We start from the raw sequence: 13,577 nt of genomic DNA on the forward strand, positions 1-13,577 counted from the left end.
TTTCTGCTTATGTGGTGCTGAGGAATCGAACCCAGGGCCTCATGCATGCAAGGCAAGCGCTCTACCACTGAGCCACCTTCCCAGCCCAAGTTGTTGTTTTTCTATGTAGTTATTTTGGTGGTTCTAGGTTTTGAACTCAGGGCTTTTTCTTTTTCTTTTCTTTTTTCTTTTTTTTTCTTTTTTGGATCCAGTCGTGGGGCCTGAATTCTGGGCCTGGGCACTGTCCCTCAGCTCTTCAGCTCAAGACTAGCGCTCTACCACTTGAGCCACAGCGCCACTTCCAGCTTTTTTCTTTTTGCTTATGTAGTACTGAGGAATCGAACCCAGGGCCTCATGCATGCAAGGCAAGTGCTCTACCACTGAGCCACCTTCCCAGGCCAGGGCTTTTTTATTGTTAGGCAGGTACTCTGTCACCTGAGTTACACCCCCAGCATTTTTATTTTTCAGATAGGGTCTCTGGCTTTTGCCCAGGCCAGCCTTGAAAGGTGACCCTCCCATCTCCACCTCCAGCACAGCTGAGATTATGGCACTGGAGCTGGATCTTGTTCACTTTGTCATTCCTAGTAGAGCTTGTGGCTCTCAGTAAAAGACAAATGAAAGGATAATTAGTCTCCAGGGATTCTGCTAAGTCTTCCAGGCCAGATGGATTTTTCTGGCTATCGGGTACTACTGAACTTACCTCGAACTTTAATGAAGACTTCAGGCTATCTCCTCTCTCTTACTTAGCAAATAGAGCAATTCAGATCCAGCTATAAATTTTTGCATTGCTGAGTTTGAACCCCAAGTGGCTAGCCATTTTTGCTTTATTATTTTTTCTTTGTTTTCAGATGGGGTTTCAAGGTTTTTTTTTTGCCTGGGCTGGCCTCTGACAGATATCCTTCTACCTATGCCCCCCATGTAGCTGGGATTCTATAGACACATACCACCATACCTGGCTTGTTTGTTGAGATGAGAGTCTTTCTAACTTTTTGCCTGGGATGAACTCAAACCTTGATCCTTTTGATGTCTGCCTACCAAGTAGTTGAAATTACAGGTGTGAGCCCCAGTCTCCAGACCCCAGCTATCACTTATTTTTGTTAACAATCCCAGTTTTATAGCTTGAATTACATAGGTACTAAGCCACAACTCCTCCACTGAGCTTCACATCTAATCAGATGCCTACACAGCCATTATTTGGGGTGTTCTAAAGAATTTGCATCTAGACATGTCAGGACTGGACTTAGCATCTCCCCAGGACTGTTCCTCTAGGCTCACTGGTCTTGATGAGGAAAGTTATCACCCACACTGCTGTTGAGATTTAAAACAACAACAACAACAACAACTGGGAAATCCTCTTTCCATCCCATATAAGCTCCAACCACTAGTAAAACATCAAGTCCGGAAGTGTCTGTGGATCACTAAAATCACAAACTGTCTCCATTTTCTTTCTGCTGCCCAAGTCCAATCTCTATTAAGTCTACAGCACTTAAAGGACCCTGGTAAAAATCACCTCATTAGTTTCTCCAAGTCTCCTCTTTGATACTGATCCACGCTCCTCACTGAAGCTGGAGGAATGTCAGCTGGGCACCAGTGGCTCACTCCTGTAATCCTAACTACTCAGGAGGCTGAGATCTGTAGCTCACAGTTCAAAGCCAGCAGGGGCAGGGGCAGGAAAGATTGTGGGACTCTTGATCTCCAACTAACCAAAAAAACCGAAAGTGGAGCTGTGGCGCAAGTGGTTTTAGCACATGTCTGGAACATGGTTAGCACCTTCAGAAAATAGCTTTTATTTATTTTAAGAAAAAAAAATTCTCTAACGTCATTGGCGTGTGCAGGAAGCGAAGGTTGCAGTTCCAAGGATGGCCATGCGAGGGAAGTGGTGAGCAACTTGCAGGCAGACTGGCTCCGGGATGCTGTCACCTGCTGAGGACCCAGATGGCAAGGCTGGGATTTCCGGGTCTTTCCAGTACTTGAACAGGTGGGCGCAGACCAGGGAGCCGTGGGAGGAGCCTCTGCTTCGTGCTCTGTCTCGACTCTCAGTTCCGTCAGTCCCTCCAGCGATCTCCTTCCCTGCTTAATCTATCTCTTCCAGATTGTGATTTGTTTTTCAAATCGATCAGAGAGAGAGAGAGAGAGAGAGAGAGAGAGCACGCTAATAGTCAAGCTTCTGGATGTTTTCCATTATGGTTTTTAGGTTTCATCATGCCTAAAAAAAGTATTTTCCATTTCCAGTATCATCAAAACCTCCATTTATGTTTTTGTTTTTGTTTTGGTGTATTAGGGTTTTGAATTCAGAGCTTTGCATTTGCTAGGCAGGTGCTCTGTCACTTGAGTCTACTCCTCTCTCTCTCTCTCCTTTTTTCTTTTTTGCATGTTATTCTTTTTAACAGAGTCCTATATTTATGTCAAGGTTGGACTTAACTGTGATCCTTTTATATATGTCTCTCACATAACTGGAAATGAGAAGCACTTGCCACCATGCCTAGCTTTCATTGACTGAGATGCAGATCTCTTGGACTTTTTGCCTGGGGGCTGGCCTGGAACTACAGTCCTAATATTTACCTTCTGCGTAGCTAGGACTATAACTGTGGAACTACCACAACTGGTTTCTATCCTCCATTCTGTTCCACTAATTTATCTAGTCCTGCTTCAATACCATATTGCTTTAACTACATTGACTTGACTTTTTCTCTGTGTGTGTGGTACTGAGAAATAAAACCCAGGGCTTCAGGCATGCTAGACAAGCACTCTACCACTGAGCCACATTCTCAGCTTACATTGACGTGATAATACACGTTAATATTAGGTAAGATGAACCTTCTGCTATAGTTTTTTTCCTAAAATATTTCTAGTCTTGCAAATTTAAAATCAACTCTTTATCTACCTCATCCTTTTGTAAACAAATAGGGATCTTTAGTCTCTAAAATGATAGGTACATTTATATATTTCTACAGAGAGAAAGCCCATGATACTAAAGGGAATGCCTGGCTAATTGTGTTGGCAAGGACAGGGCAAGGACGAAACCCAATTCTCTCCTTCAATCCCAATAGTCCCCAGCTCTGCCAGCCCTCCCAACCCTTCATTCCCACCACTGTTCCAGATACTCACCTGGTCCTCATCTTGCCTCCCCTAATGTAACTCCACTAGTTGATCCAAAGTAACTGTTCTACCATACAAACCTCAGATCTGCCTCTGTTGTAGATTGGATAACATTTTAATTCATAGGTAAATAAATTTAGGAGCCCCAGCTTTACTGGTGCCCAGCTAGGGGACCCAGCACTAGGCTCTGCACATGGCAGGGCCTCCTGTGCATTGATATTTTGAAATTGATAATTCTTTAGGGTGGGGGTTGGCTTGTTTATCCTCTAGGATCTCTTCTCACTGGATGCCAGGAAAAACTTCTCAGGTGGAGAAAATAAAAAAAAATGTCTCCTGCCATTGTGAAATGTCCCCTGGGAGCAAAATAGCCGCAGGGTTGATAAACTTTAGGTGTGTGGGGGGGGCGGGGCGTGAGGAGGGGGAGAGTAGGTTAACTTAGGTCACAGGGCAAAACTCGACTCCCTTACTCTCTGAAGGGGATCTTGTAAAAGTAATTCTTCCTTTTCCCAGCAGCATATGGGCAAATCTTTTCTTCTCTTCGAGCTTCCATTTTGTCTTCTTTAAGATGGACATGTTGTCAGTTGTTTCCCTTTCTCTCATCTTCTGAGGTTTCTGGGCCTGGTCCAGGAAAAGAGCAGGGGGCGCAATAATGCCAGTTAGGTCCTGGGAGGTGTCCCAAAGACAAGGAAGGATCAGAGAGATCAGATGGCAGGAGTGATCGTGGAGGGTGGCTAGGCAGAGGCAGGAGCGCCGTAGGCACAGGGAGAGGCTTGAGAGGTCTCCAGTTCCTGCTTCTTACAGGCGTACCTTTTGGAGGCCTCCTCCACCTAGGTCGCCCCAACGAGGCTGGATTGCCGAGGCTCCGCCCACTGCCCAGACCCGGCCCCCGTGTGCCCCGCCCTATCACGGTAGCCCCGCCCTCAGGCCAGAGGCCCCGCCCCACAGGCCCCGCCTCCTTCTTCGCCTCCCGCCAGCCGGGGCTTGGGCTTTGCACCCGGCGGCGACTGAGAACGGTGGCGGCTGCGGAGCTGGCAACGCAGGCGGGCGGAGAGCGCTGCCCGGCCCGGGGGTGGGCGATGCCCCCGTGAGTGTGTCGCCGCCCCTCCCCGCCCCTCGTTCCTACCCCCTCGGAGTCGGTGCCCGCCTGCGGCCGGGCCGCGCCTACCGCCGAGTCCGCGGGGCGGGATCCCGGGGCAGCACCTGCCCCGCCTTGCGGAGGCCTGCCGAGCCCCCCACCCTGCCGGGACCCCGGCCCCACCTCCAGGTAAGTCGGAAGGCCTTGCTGGCCCGGGAGTGGGCGTGGGGAGGGGGCTGCGGTCGGGGGGGGGGACAGCGGAGCCAGAGGGGTTCGGGCGGTGAAGAAGCCACGTAGGGATGCGAACGTGCGGGATCTGGGGGGCGGGGGCCCAAGGATGAGCTCGGGGCGTGTGGTCGCTCTGGGGCGGGGGCTCGTACCGGGCGGGGGTGTCATGGGGTGCTTGAGGAAAGCCTGGAAAATGGGGTAGGAGCCCCAGAGTCTTGAGTTCTTGGCTGATGCTCCGAGCACCTGGGGCCCTTGTCTTCAACAGCATTACCTCGCATGGCATTTTTGGAAAGTGCTTAACATCCCTCCTGGAAAGGGAGCTGGAAAGCAGCCTGCCTTTCTCCCTTCCTGCCTGTGCCCTGGCTGAGAAGTGGCCACTTTTGCCTTCCTTCCAACGTGACACCCACCATTGTGGTACCTAGAGATTCCCCCACCACCCCCTCCACTCCGTGAAAGGAAAGGGTGGTGCTCACTCCAGCCTTAGGTTGGAAAGAGGGGGCTTCTGGGAAGCTGGAAAAGATAGTTGGTGGATAGCATGGTGGAGAGTCCAGCGTTCAGGGAGGCTTGGCAAGATTCTTCATGGGCGACTTGGGCATCCTCTTATTCATGGGGCTAGCCTCCTGGTGTGAGGACCATCACCACCTCGGGATAGCCCAGTCCTGGGGCATGTGTGTCTCTTTTCAGTGTACTGGGCCTGTAAGTTCAACAAGAGTCCATGGCTCCTATGGCCCTTGACTGAGGTGGGCAATAACTTAACCTAAGGCAAGAGAACCAGGGGCCCTGGCTGGCAACCCTAGCCAGGGGCAATTCGAATGTAGTCCTTCAGGGCCTGGAGCATGGGTGAATGTTACATCTAACCTTGGACCCAGAGATGCCGTTTGAAAATGAGGAGGAAAGCTATTCCTTTACCCTTAGATCCTGGCCTCTACCCATGATGACTTCCCAAGATCTCTGCGTTTGGGGCCAAGGTGGGAGAGGGGCCTTTCTGGGTTGGGCCTGGTCATCAATGAGTTAAATGCCATCTCCATTATTGCTGCCAACCACCAATTAGTCTGTGATCGTGTAACTGCCAACTGTCCCTTGGGTTTATGGGCAGCTAATGGGGCATTCTCTGATTGGGTAGGGGTCTTCTGGGGAGGAGGTCCACACAACATGTGCCTAAACCAAACACCAGGCCCTTTGGAGTTTATTTAGGGATAATGGATCGCTTTCCTACTTCTGCCTGACTCACAGACTTCCTGAGGATCTACACTTATCCCACCCTTTGCAGGTTATGAAGCCCAGAGTCTACTAAACCTTGCTTCAAATCCAAGTTCTGCCACTTTCTGGCTGTGTGCTATTAAAGAAATCGCTTCCCCTCTCTGAGCCTCTCTTAACTAAACAGACCTACCTACTAGGAGTAAATGAAATGATGGATTTGAGCTGCTTAGCCAGTGTCAGGCATGCAGGAGAGCTCAGTGGATAACTGCTGAACTACAAATAGCCGTATGCCAAGTGCTTGCTGAGGAAGGGTTGCAGGAACCAGGAGCTGAGGACCCAGCAGGGACTATGTTCTCTTCCCTTGGGGCATGTGGTCTGTGTCACTGTCTTTACTATTCTCTCTCCCTCCTTGCTTGCCGAACATTAATTGGATTTTACTCTGCAGAGCCTATACTGGATGCTGCTACTCTCTGGGCTCCACCTTTCTCTGCCCAGGTGCTGAGCTCTGGGGGTTGAGGATGTGTGTGTGTGCCTGTCTGTCTGTCTGTCTGTCTGTCTGTCTGGGGGTCTGGGTTATGTCTGCAGTTGTAACAGCAGCTGGCCCTTTAAGGAGTGAAGAAAACAATTACCCAGCCTGGGCATTGCATCAGCTGGAGCCTGGAGGGTCCCTGGGGAAGGGGGGGGGGGCAGGCTGGTGGTTGATTTCATTAGTGCCATGTGAGAACTCTCACCTGAGTCTGCCCCCACTCCCTAGCCACAGGCTTCTCCCCCAGGCAACAGCAGCCCAAGGAGTTCCTCCCATCCCAGGGGCCCCACCTGGGAAGACTCTCTGTACACCCCACCCATGTGATAGGCCCAGGCAGAGGAGGTGAAGAAAAGTGTCTCTCACCCTGGCCTTTTGCTGACTGTGGCAGTATCTCTCCTGTCAGCATTCTGCTGACTTGGGGTGCAGAGTATGCCTCCTCTACTGGCATTTTACTGCCATTGGGGTGCCTCCTCCATTTGTGTTTGGCTGATCTGGGGAGTTTTTCACACAATGGCATTTTGCTGACCCAAGGGAGGGGTGATGTCAACATAGCCTCTTACACAGCCAAGTGTCTCCCATGCTGGCAGATGCTGGCCTGACAGGAGCTTTGTGGGCTAGGGTGTGTAGATGGAGGGTGTGGGTTAGAATGAGCTGTTCTCTGCAGTGAGGTGACCTGGCTAGGAGTGGTGGGTCACAGGGGGTTTGGGTCTGGGGCAGAGAAGAGATGACATACTTAGGCATCAGACAGACTAGGGTTCAAATCTTCCACTTTCTAACCGTTATCACATCAGGCCTCAAGTCTACAGCTTCTTCTCCTCTGGAAGGCAGGAATAATTTACACCCATACTCATCTACCCCAACTGGAAAGAAGATGATTAGGTGATTAAATGGAGTAGCCACACAAATAGTTCCAGCCCAGGACTCACAGGTAGAACACACACACACACACACACACACACACACACACACACACACTCAAACCTATGCATCTCTTACACACACACACACACACACACACACACACGTGTTCTCTTCCCTTTACAAATTTAGGATCTTCACAGCTTGAGCTTAAGATACCTGCACTAGAAAGGAGGGCTGGAGAGAGTGGCAAGAAGGGAGACAGAGTGCAAGGTCTTTCTGATCTTGTTTCTGGAGGGTGCATCAGCCCACTGGGTACCACTGAGGTACCAAATTCTGTGAACCAGGTAGCCCCTGTCCTCGTGGAGTTGGCATTCATAGCCCAGACCAGGTAGTTGCACAAATGACAAGCATTAAAAGGAGGGGCTCAGGGAGGCCCTGGAACTGATCACTGAAGGTGCTTCCTATCCCCTAGGGTGTGTGAAGGGCTTTCTGAAGAAGATGAATTTTAACTGAGGCATGAAAGATGCCAAGAATCTGAGGAGGCAGAGAAATTGGGATAAGCTGGAGGGTGAAGTTCAAATGGTAGTGTTTAGCCTAGCATGTGAGAGGCCCTTGGTTCAATCCCAGTACCACAAAGAAAGGAGGAAGGAAGGAAGGAAGGAAGGAAGGAGGGAGGGAGGGAGGGAAGAGAGTGGAGGGAAAGAGGGGGGAGGAAAAGAGGAAGGGAGGGAGGGAAGGCAAGAAAAAGGAAGAGAAGAAAAGAATAGAGAGAAGCAAAATGAATCGGGGATAAGGGAAGGGAGGGAGGAGTGTGTGTCTAGGGCCCAGGTGGTGGTGAAAATATGCCTGGCATGGTGGGAGAGGAAGAGAAGGTGTGGACAGGTCTAGGGACGGCCAGACTGGACCAGTCTGATCTAGCAGGATATGAGAGTCTTGGGAATTTATCCTGAAGCCACTGTCAGCCCTTAAAGGATCATTAGAGAAGCAGAGTCAGATTTCCAGCTTGTGGGCTGGGATCTATGGCTTAGGCAGAGCCTTGATGGTGACCTTTTGCCTTCTCCTACCCCGACCCTGTGGCACCCAGGGAGCACTTGTTTATGTGCCTCTCCCCAAGAGGGAGAGGGCTGGTCCTAGTCCCTCCAGCTCCCTCTCTCAGGGATGAGCTGCATCTCAGCCTTGTTGATAAAGCTCAGCCCTTGGGGCCAGGTTTTCTCAACCTCCCTGGGGAAGCAGAGGAGAGTAAGAGGCAGGGCTGTCCTGTGTTCTCACATCCTTGCTCTGCAGTTCATGAGCAAGGCATACCTGGATCTGAACTTTAATGTTCTTAGCTATAAAATGGTATCACTGTTAACCTCTTTTTTTTTTTTTTTGTCGGTCATGGAGCCTGAACTCTGGGCCTGGGCGCTGTCCCTCAGCTCTTCATCTCAAGGCTAACACTCTACCACTTGAGCCACAGTGCCCCTTCTGGGGCCTCATGCATGCAAAGCAAGCACTCTACTACTGAGCCACCTTCCCAGCCCCAGTGTTAACCTCTTTAAAAGAATGATTAATGCAATTCTGGATGGAAATCCTAAATCCCTAATATCAGTTGGCACTTTTACTCCATTGTGTGAGAGCTGGCACCTACCCTGGGTTAGGCCCAGAGCTGGTTGGAGATTGAGTATAGTTTAGAATCATACAGGACCCTGCCCTTAGAAGGGTCCCATACTTAATTTTCTACTGTCACTGTCTTGAAAGTCTTAATAGTTTTTTAAAAAACAATTGTTCTTATAATAGGCTGTCTGTTACACAGCCTACAAATCAGGGAAGGGAAGGGAGAAGCCAGAAGTACAGACCTACAAATAGATCCCAAGCAGAGGACATGGACAGTGGAGGGCCTGGAGGTGGATAGGATGCGAATACAGAAACTGTTATTTAGTACATATTGTCTACCAGTTGTCTATGAAGTGCTTTGTATGTTTTTCTTTGGGCAGCCCTAAGATGTGGGTCTGTGGTAGAGATGTCTCCATGGTCTAGCTGAGAAAATTAAGGTTATTTGGCTAAAGTCATAGAGGTAAAAGTGGCAAGTTGGAGTCAAGAACAAGGAGCCAGTGACTCATGCCCTGTTTTTTGTTTTTGTTTTTGTTAGTCGTGGGGCTTGAACCCTGGGCCTGGGCACTGTCCCTCAGCTCTTTATCTCAAGGCAAGTGCTCTACCACTTGAGTCACAGTGCCACTTCTTCATGCCCTGTTATACTAACTACCTAGGAAGTTGAGGTCTAAGGATCGTGGTTCAAAGCCAGTCATGGCAGGAAAGTCCTTGAGACCCTAATCTCCAATTAGCCAGCATAATGCTGGAAGTATGGATGTGGCTCAGGTAGTAAGAGTGCCAACCTTGAGCACAAAACAAAATAAAAAAACCCTCAAAAACAAACAACTGGAGGACAATGCCTAGGACCTGAGTTCAAGCTCCAGTACGGGCACAAACAAATAAAACCCACGAATTGGAAGAAAGCATGCCTACACCTGGACAAGGATAAATCTGAAGCTAGTCCTGAAGAACTTGGTTTTGCTCTGTGAGAAGAGGTGTAGAGGGAGAAGGGAGAGTCTTATAGCTGTGAAGGTTTGTGCTGAGGGTAGGCTGGAGTTGAGGATCTAAAGTCAGATGTCTGCAGAGACTGAGTGAAGGAAACCTTTGGGTTTCCTAGTTCTGATTTGCTAAGCTCAGAGCCTCTGGTCATTTCACACACATCCCCACGCCTCAGGTCCTGTTTATCCCATGGCGCATGAGAGCTAACCTCCTAGCCATCTTCGCACTGCATTTCTGCATCCTTCACCACCCTCTAGGTCATTTCATTTACCATGACGTTAATGATCTCTTCTGGGTTTAGGATCTGCAAGTCTAAGTGCATCCTGGACACAGACAATCAGATGCAGGTCCACCACCCACACCTGCTCTGCTTCCAGGGTCTCCAGCTCATCTCTATCACCGTCACCCACCCACTTGCTCAAGCTGGAAGCTGGAATTTCTCCTGGATGCCTCCCTCTCGTCGCCCCCACACCCTACAGCCAAGCCTAGCAAGTCCTGTTAGCTCCCCTGCATACCTTTCTAGAGTCTCTGGACCCTTCCTGCCCCTTCCAGACCACTGTTACCTCTCACCAGAACAATAAGGGCAATAGATTCTTACCTGAGCTCCTTACATTTCCGTTCTTGCCACACTTGGTTTCATTTTTTTTTCACACTGTAGCCAGAGCAGTCTTCTAAAGATAAATGTTTGGTTGTGTCATTTCCCTGCGTAAGACTTCCAGGACTTTTTAGAATAAAATCCAAACTCACTGACGCAGTCTCCAAAGTCCTGTATGTTCTGGTCCTTGACTACCCTTTTATGTTGCCTTCCACCATTCCCTGTAAGACCTAGTGTTGTCCCTGATACTGGAATGCATGCCCCTTCCTGGGGCTCTGCTGATTCCTGCTTATCTTTCACATGAACACCAGCTCCAGCATTGTTCTTGTCATTTCCCTTGTATCCACAGGGAAGCCTAAAAACCAGGAACTAAATACCACCTCTCCATAGAGCCTTTTACTTCTTCATGACATTTGCTCACTTGAACTGTTTTCTTATCATCTCTTTCTCTTGCTTGCCTGTATATTCTGTGGTTCAGAACAGAACCACCCCGGTGCCTTACCCCAGCACATAGTAGGTACACAGTGAATTTGGGGCGAATGAGAGAACAGGTGTGTCATCCTGCAGCATCCTAAGTGGCCTGTGTGGCTCCAGGCCTGCCTTTTCTAGTCTTTTCTTCATACAGCCCCAGAGCGATCTTCCGAAAACATAGAACTGACCCTGTCACCCCCTGCTACTTAAAATACTTCAATAGCTCCCCATTGCTGACAGGAAAGGGCCTCTGCTTCTTATCATGATATTCAAAGCTCTTTATGATCTGGGCCCAATTCTCTGTCCAGCCCCATCTCCCTTGCTTCCGCAGCCTACTTTGAACACCTGGCAGTTCCTTCTAACACATTAGGCTATTTGTTGCCTCTGTGTACCTCAACTTGCTGTTCCTTCAGCTTGGAATGCTTCCCCACACCTCCTTTGTTTCTACAGAACATCCTTTCCTCTCTAAAATCAGCTCAGCCTTTGCTGTGAAGCCTGAGTGGAGCCCTTCTCTTCTCCTGGGCAGTTAGGCAGCCCTCCCTCTACCACATCTGTGCAGAGCCTACATCTCTTGCTCATTGTCTTCTGCTAAGCTGGGTTCCAGCGCAAACACAGTGATTTTTTTTGCCAGGGGGTGGTGGTGGTCATGATTGTTCATCTTTGTGTCTCCAGCTCCCAGCTTCTCACCGGTCCTAATTAGGTCTTTGCTTGTATACAGAAACCCACTCAAACCAGCAGCAGTAATAAAGGTTTATTACAAGGACATACAAGATTGCTGGGAATCAAGTGGAAGGAAAATGGTTAGCCTCAGAAAGGCTAGCCCTTTGAACGTGGAAGGTGAAGAGAACTTGAATCAGTCATTTTCCGCACCCTGCTGGACATCTTTGTCTTTCTGTCTCACTAGAGTTCTCTGTATTCTCAGGCACCAAGGTACATAGTTTCTGCATGTGACCCTGAGTTCTAGCCACATGCAGAGTTAGAACACAGATACAATCCCAAACTTCCAGGAGATGATCTGATTGGCTCTGAGGGAGTCAGGTGCCCACCCCTGGCCAATCAACGTCAGCCTTCTGGGAAGAGGTGCAAAGTTAGACATGTGAACAGGTTATTGATGCCCTCCTCAAGGAAAAGGTCTTTGGTAGTTGTACAAATACTTTAAAAGACAACTGCTGGAGCCCTTAGAGTGTAAAGTGTTACAGGCAGGTGGGTCTGAGTCCCTGCTTTCCATATGGACAGCACCTGGAGAAAAGCGAACTGGAGTTGACTTAAAGAGGACTCTTCGTGAGCTAACAGTGGCCAAAACAGACTCTGAAGAACCTGTCATGTGTAATTTACAGAAAGGGAGGGAGGGACACAAAGACAGAGAGAGGTGGGGAGAAAACCCTAAATTTCCTTACCTTTCTTTGGAATGGAGCGCAAGAAGGAAAAAAGCATGAGAAATCTCAATAGTTTTCACTGCTAAATTGTTTTTACTCTCCTAAGACTTACTTCATCCCCCTTCCTCTGTGACAAACCATACCTTGCCCATCCCACCTCCCACCAGTCAATCATTCTTCTATCGATTCTCTTCTTTGTACTTTTCTGAGAATAATCCTTTTCTGAGCACTTCCTTTGGCCACATCTGTTGCTCCATATAATCCTTCCATCCTTATTTTACAGAAAAGGGAACTGAGGTTCAAAAAGGTGGTGTTTATAGACCAGAGATACACAGCTGTGTGACTCAAGAATGAAAACTTTAAATTTTGGCTACTTACTTGCTCTCTGGGATTATGAGTCCCACAAGCTGATACCAGGTTTCCACCTGCCTTCTTTCCCCACTAACCAGCACAGGGGCCAGCCCAGAGCAAAGGTTCCTGCCTATAAAACAGGCAGAAACAAGTAGGAAAGGCATGGAGAGGGGTCAAGCCTCTTATTCATGGATCTATCCTGTGTAGGTATGTGTCTGTGGCCAAGTCTCTCTGTCTCTCTCTCACTCTGTCTTTTTTGCCAGTCCCGGGGCTCGAACTCAGGACCTTGGCACTGTCCCTGAGCTTCTTTTGCTCAAGGCTATAGCACACTACCACTTGAGCCACATGCTACTTCCAGCCTTTTCTGTTTATATGGTACTGAGGGATAGAACATAGGGTTTCATGCAGGCTAGTCAAGCACTCTACCACTAAGCCATATTCCCAGCACCCAATTCTCTCTTTTTGAGCCTTATTTTTCTCATTAAAAAAAATGGACAAGATAATTCCTGCTAGGAGTTTCCTATTAGATGAGAGCTGTGGTGACAATTTGTAAATAGGAAAAGACCAAACACTTTACAAAATTGTTATTATAGCATGAGTAGTAGCAACAGGGTGCCAGCTGGCCATGGTGCCCAGTTCCTGTAAGACATGAGCAAGGCAAGTGAGCATCCAAGCATTTGGAGTATACAGTACTCTCAGTGGGACTCAAAAGGGCTTCAGGAGCTCTTGGACCTGCCACGGTGTAACATCTGCTCCCATTGTGAAGAAGTTGATTCCCTTTCTAGTCTAGTCTAGCAAGCTCAAGGTTGTCCCAGGAAAGAAGTGTCTGCATAACCACTTGTGTCTTTCACAACTTCCCAACACGCCTACCCTCCATTTGTGAACAGAGAGATCTCAGCTACATCTGAGAGCTTTGATTGGCAACTCCACGTGGCTAAAATGTAATCATATAGCTTTATTTTTTTCCTTCTGTAGTTTGCTGCCATTTTCTACTTAGTAAATGTTTTTCATGCTTTCTGTTTACAGAAGTAACACAGATGCTATTTAAAAAGATATGTTTGAGTTAAAAGTGTCAATTTAAAGATAATAAATAATCTGCAGTTGAGGTGTGTGGAGTTTGGCAGGAGGGATAGTTTGACATACGGCATTATGTGAATAGTACAAAACTGCAAGTGGCGTAGCAAATGCCACGGATGTGGACCACTGACCTAATTACTTTGAAGTTGTCCCTTCTGTTAGCTTGCTTCC

The 13,577-nt window shown here is 48.6% G+C and overlaps 1 protein-coding gene across 1 annotated transcript in view; it reads left to right on the top strand.

Moving 5' to 3' along the window:
* The first annotated feature begins 4,085 nt into the window (after window positions 1–4,085).
* The window catches only part of LOC138837841 (regulating synaptic membrane exocytosis protein 3), a 42,257-nt gene continuing 32,765 nt past the window's right edge, over window positions 4,086–13,577 (top strand). The window contains exon 1 of the mRNA XM_070036842.1: window positions 4,086–4,342. The gene's annotated coding sequence lies outside the window, so the exon portion shown is untranslated. The remainder of the gene's footprint in view (window positions 4,343–13,577) is intronic.

The sequence above is a fragment of the Dipodomys merriami genome, unplaced genomic scaffold (assembly GCF_024711535.1).
Source record: "Dipodomys merriami isolate MVZ:Mamm:240054 unplaced genomic scaffold, mDipMer1.0.p SCAF_277, whole genome shotgun sequence".
In the NCBI taxonomy this organism is placed as follows: Eukaryota; Metazoa; Chordata; class Mammalia; order Rodentia; family Heteromyidae; genus Dipodomys; species Dipodomys merriami.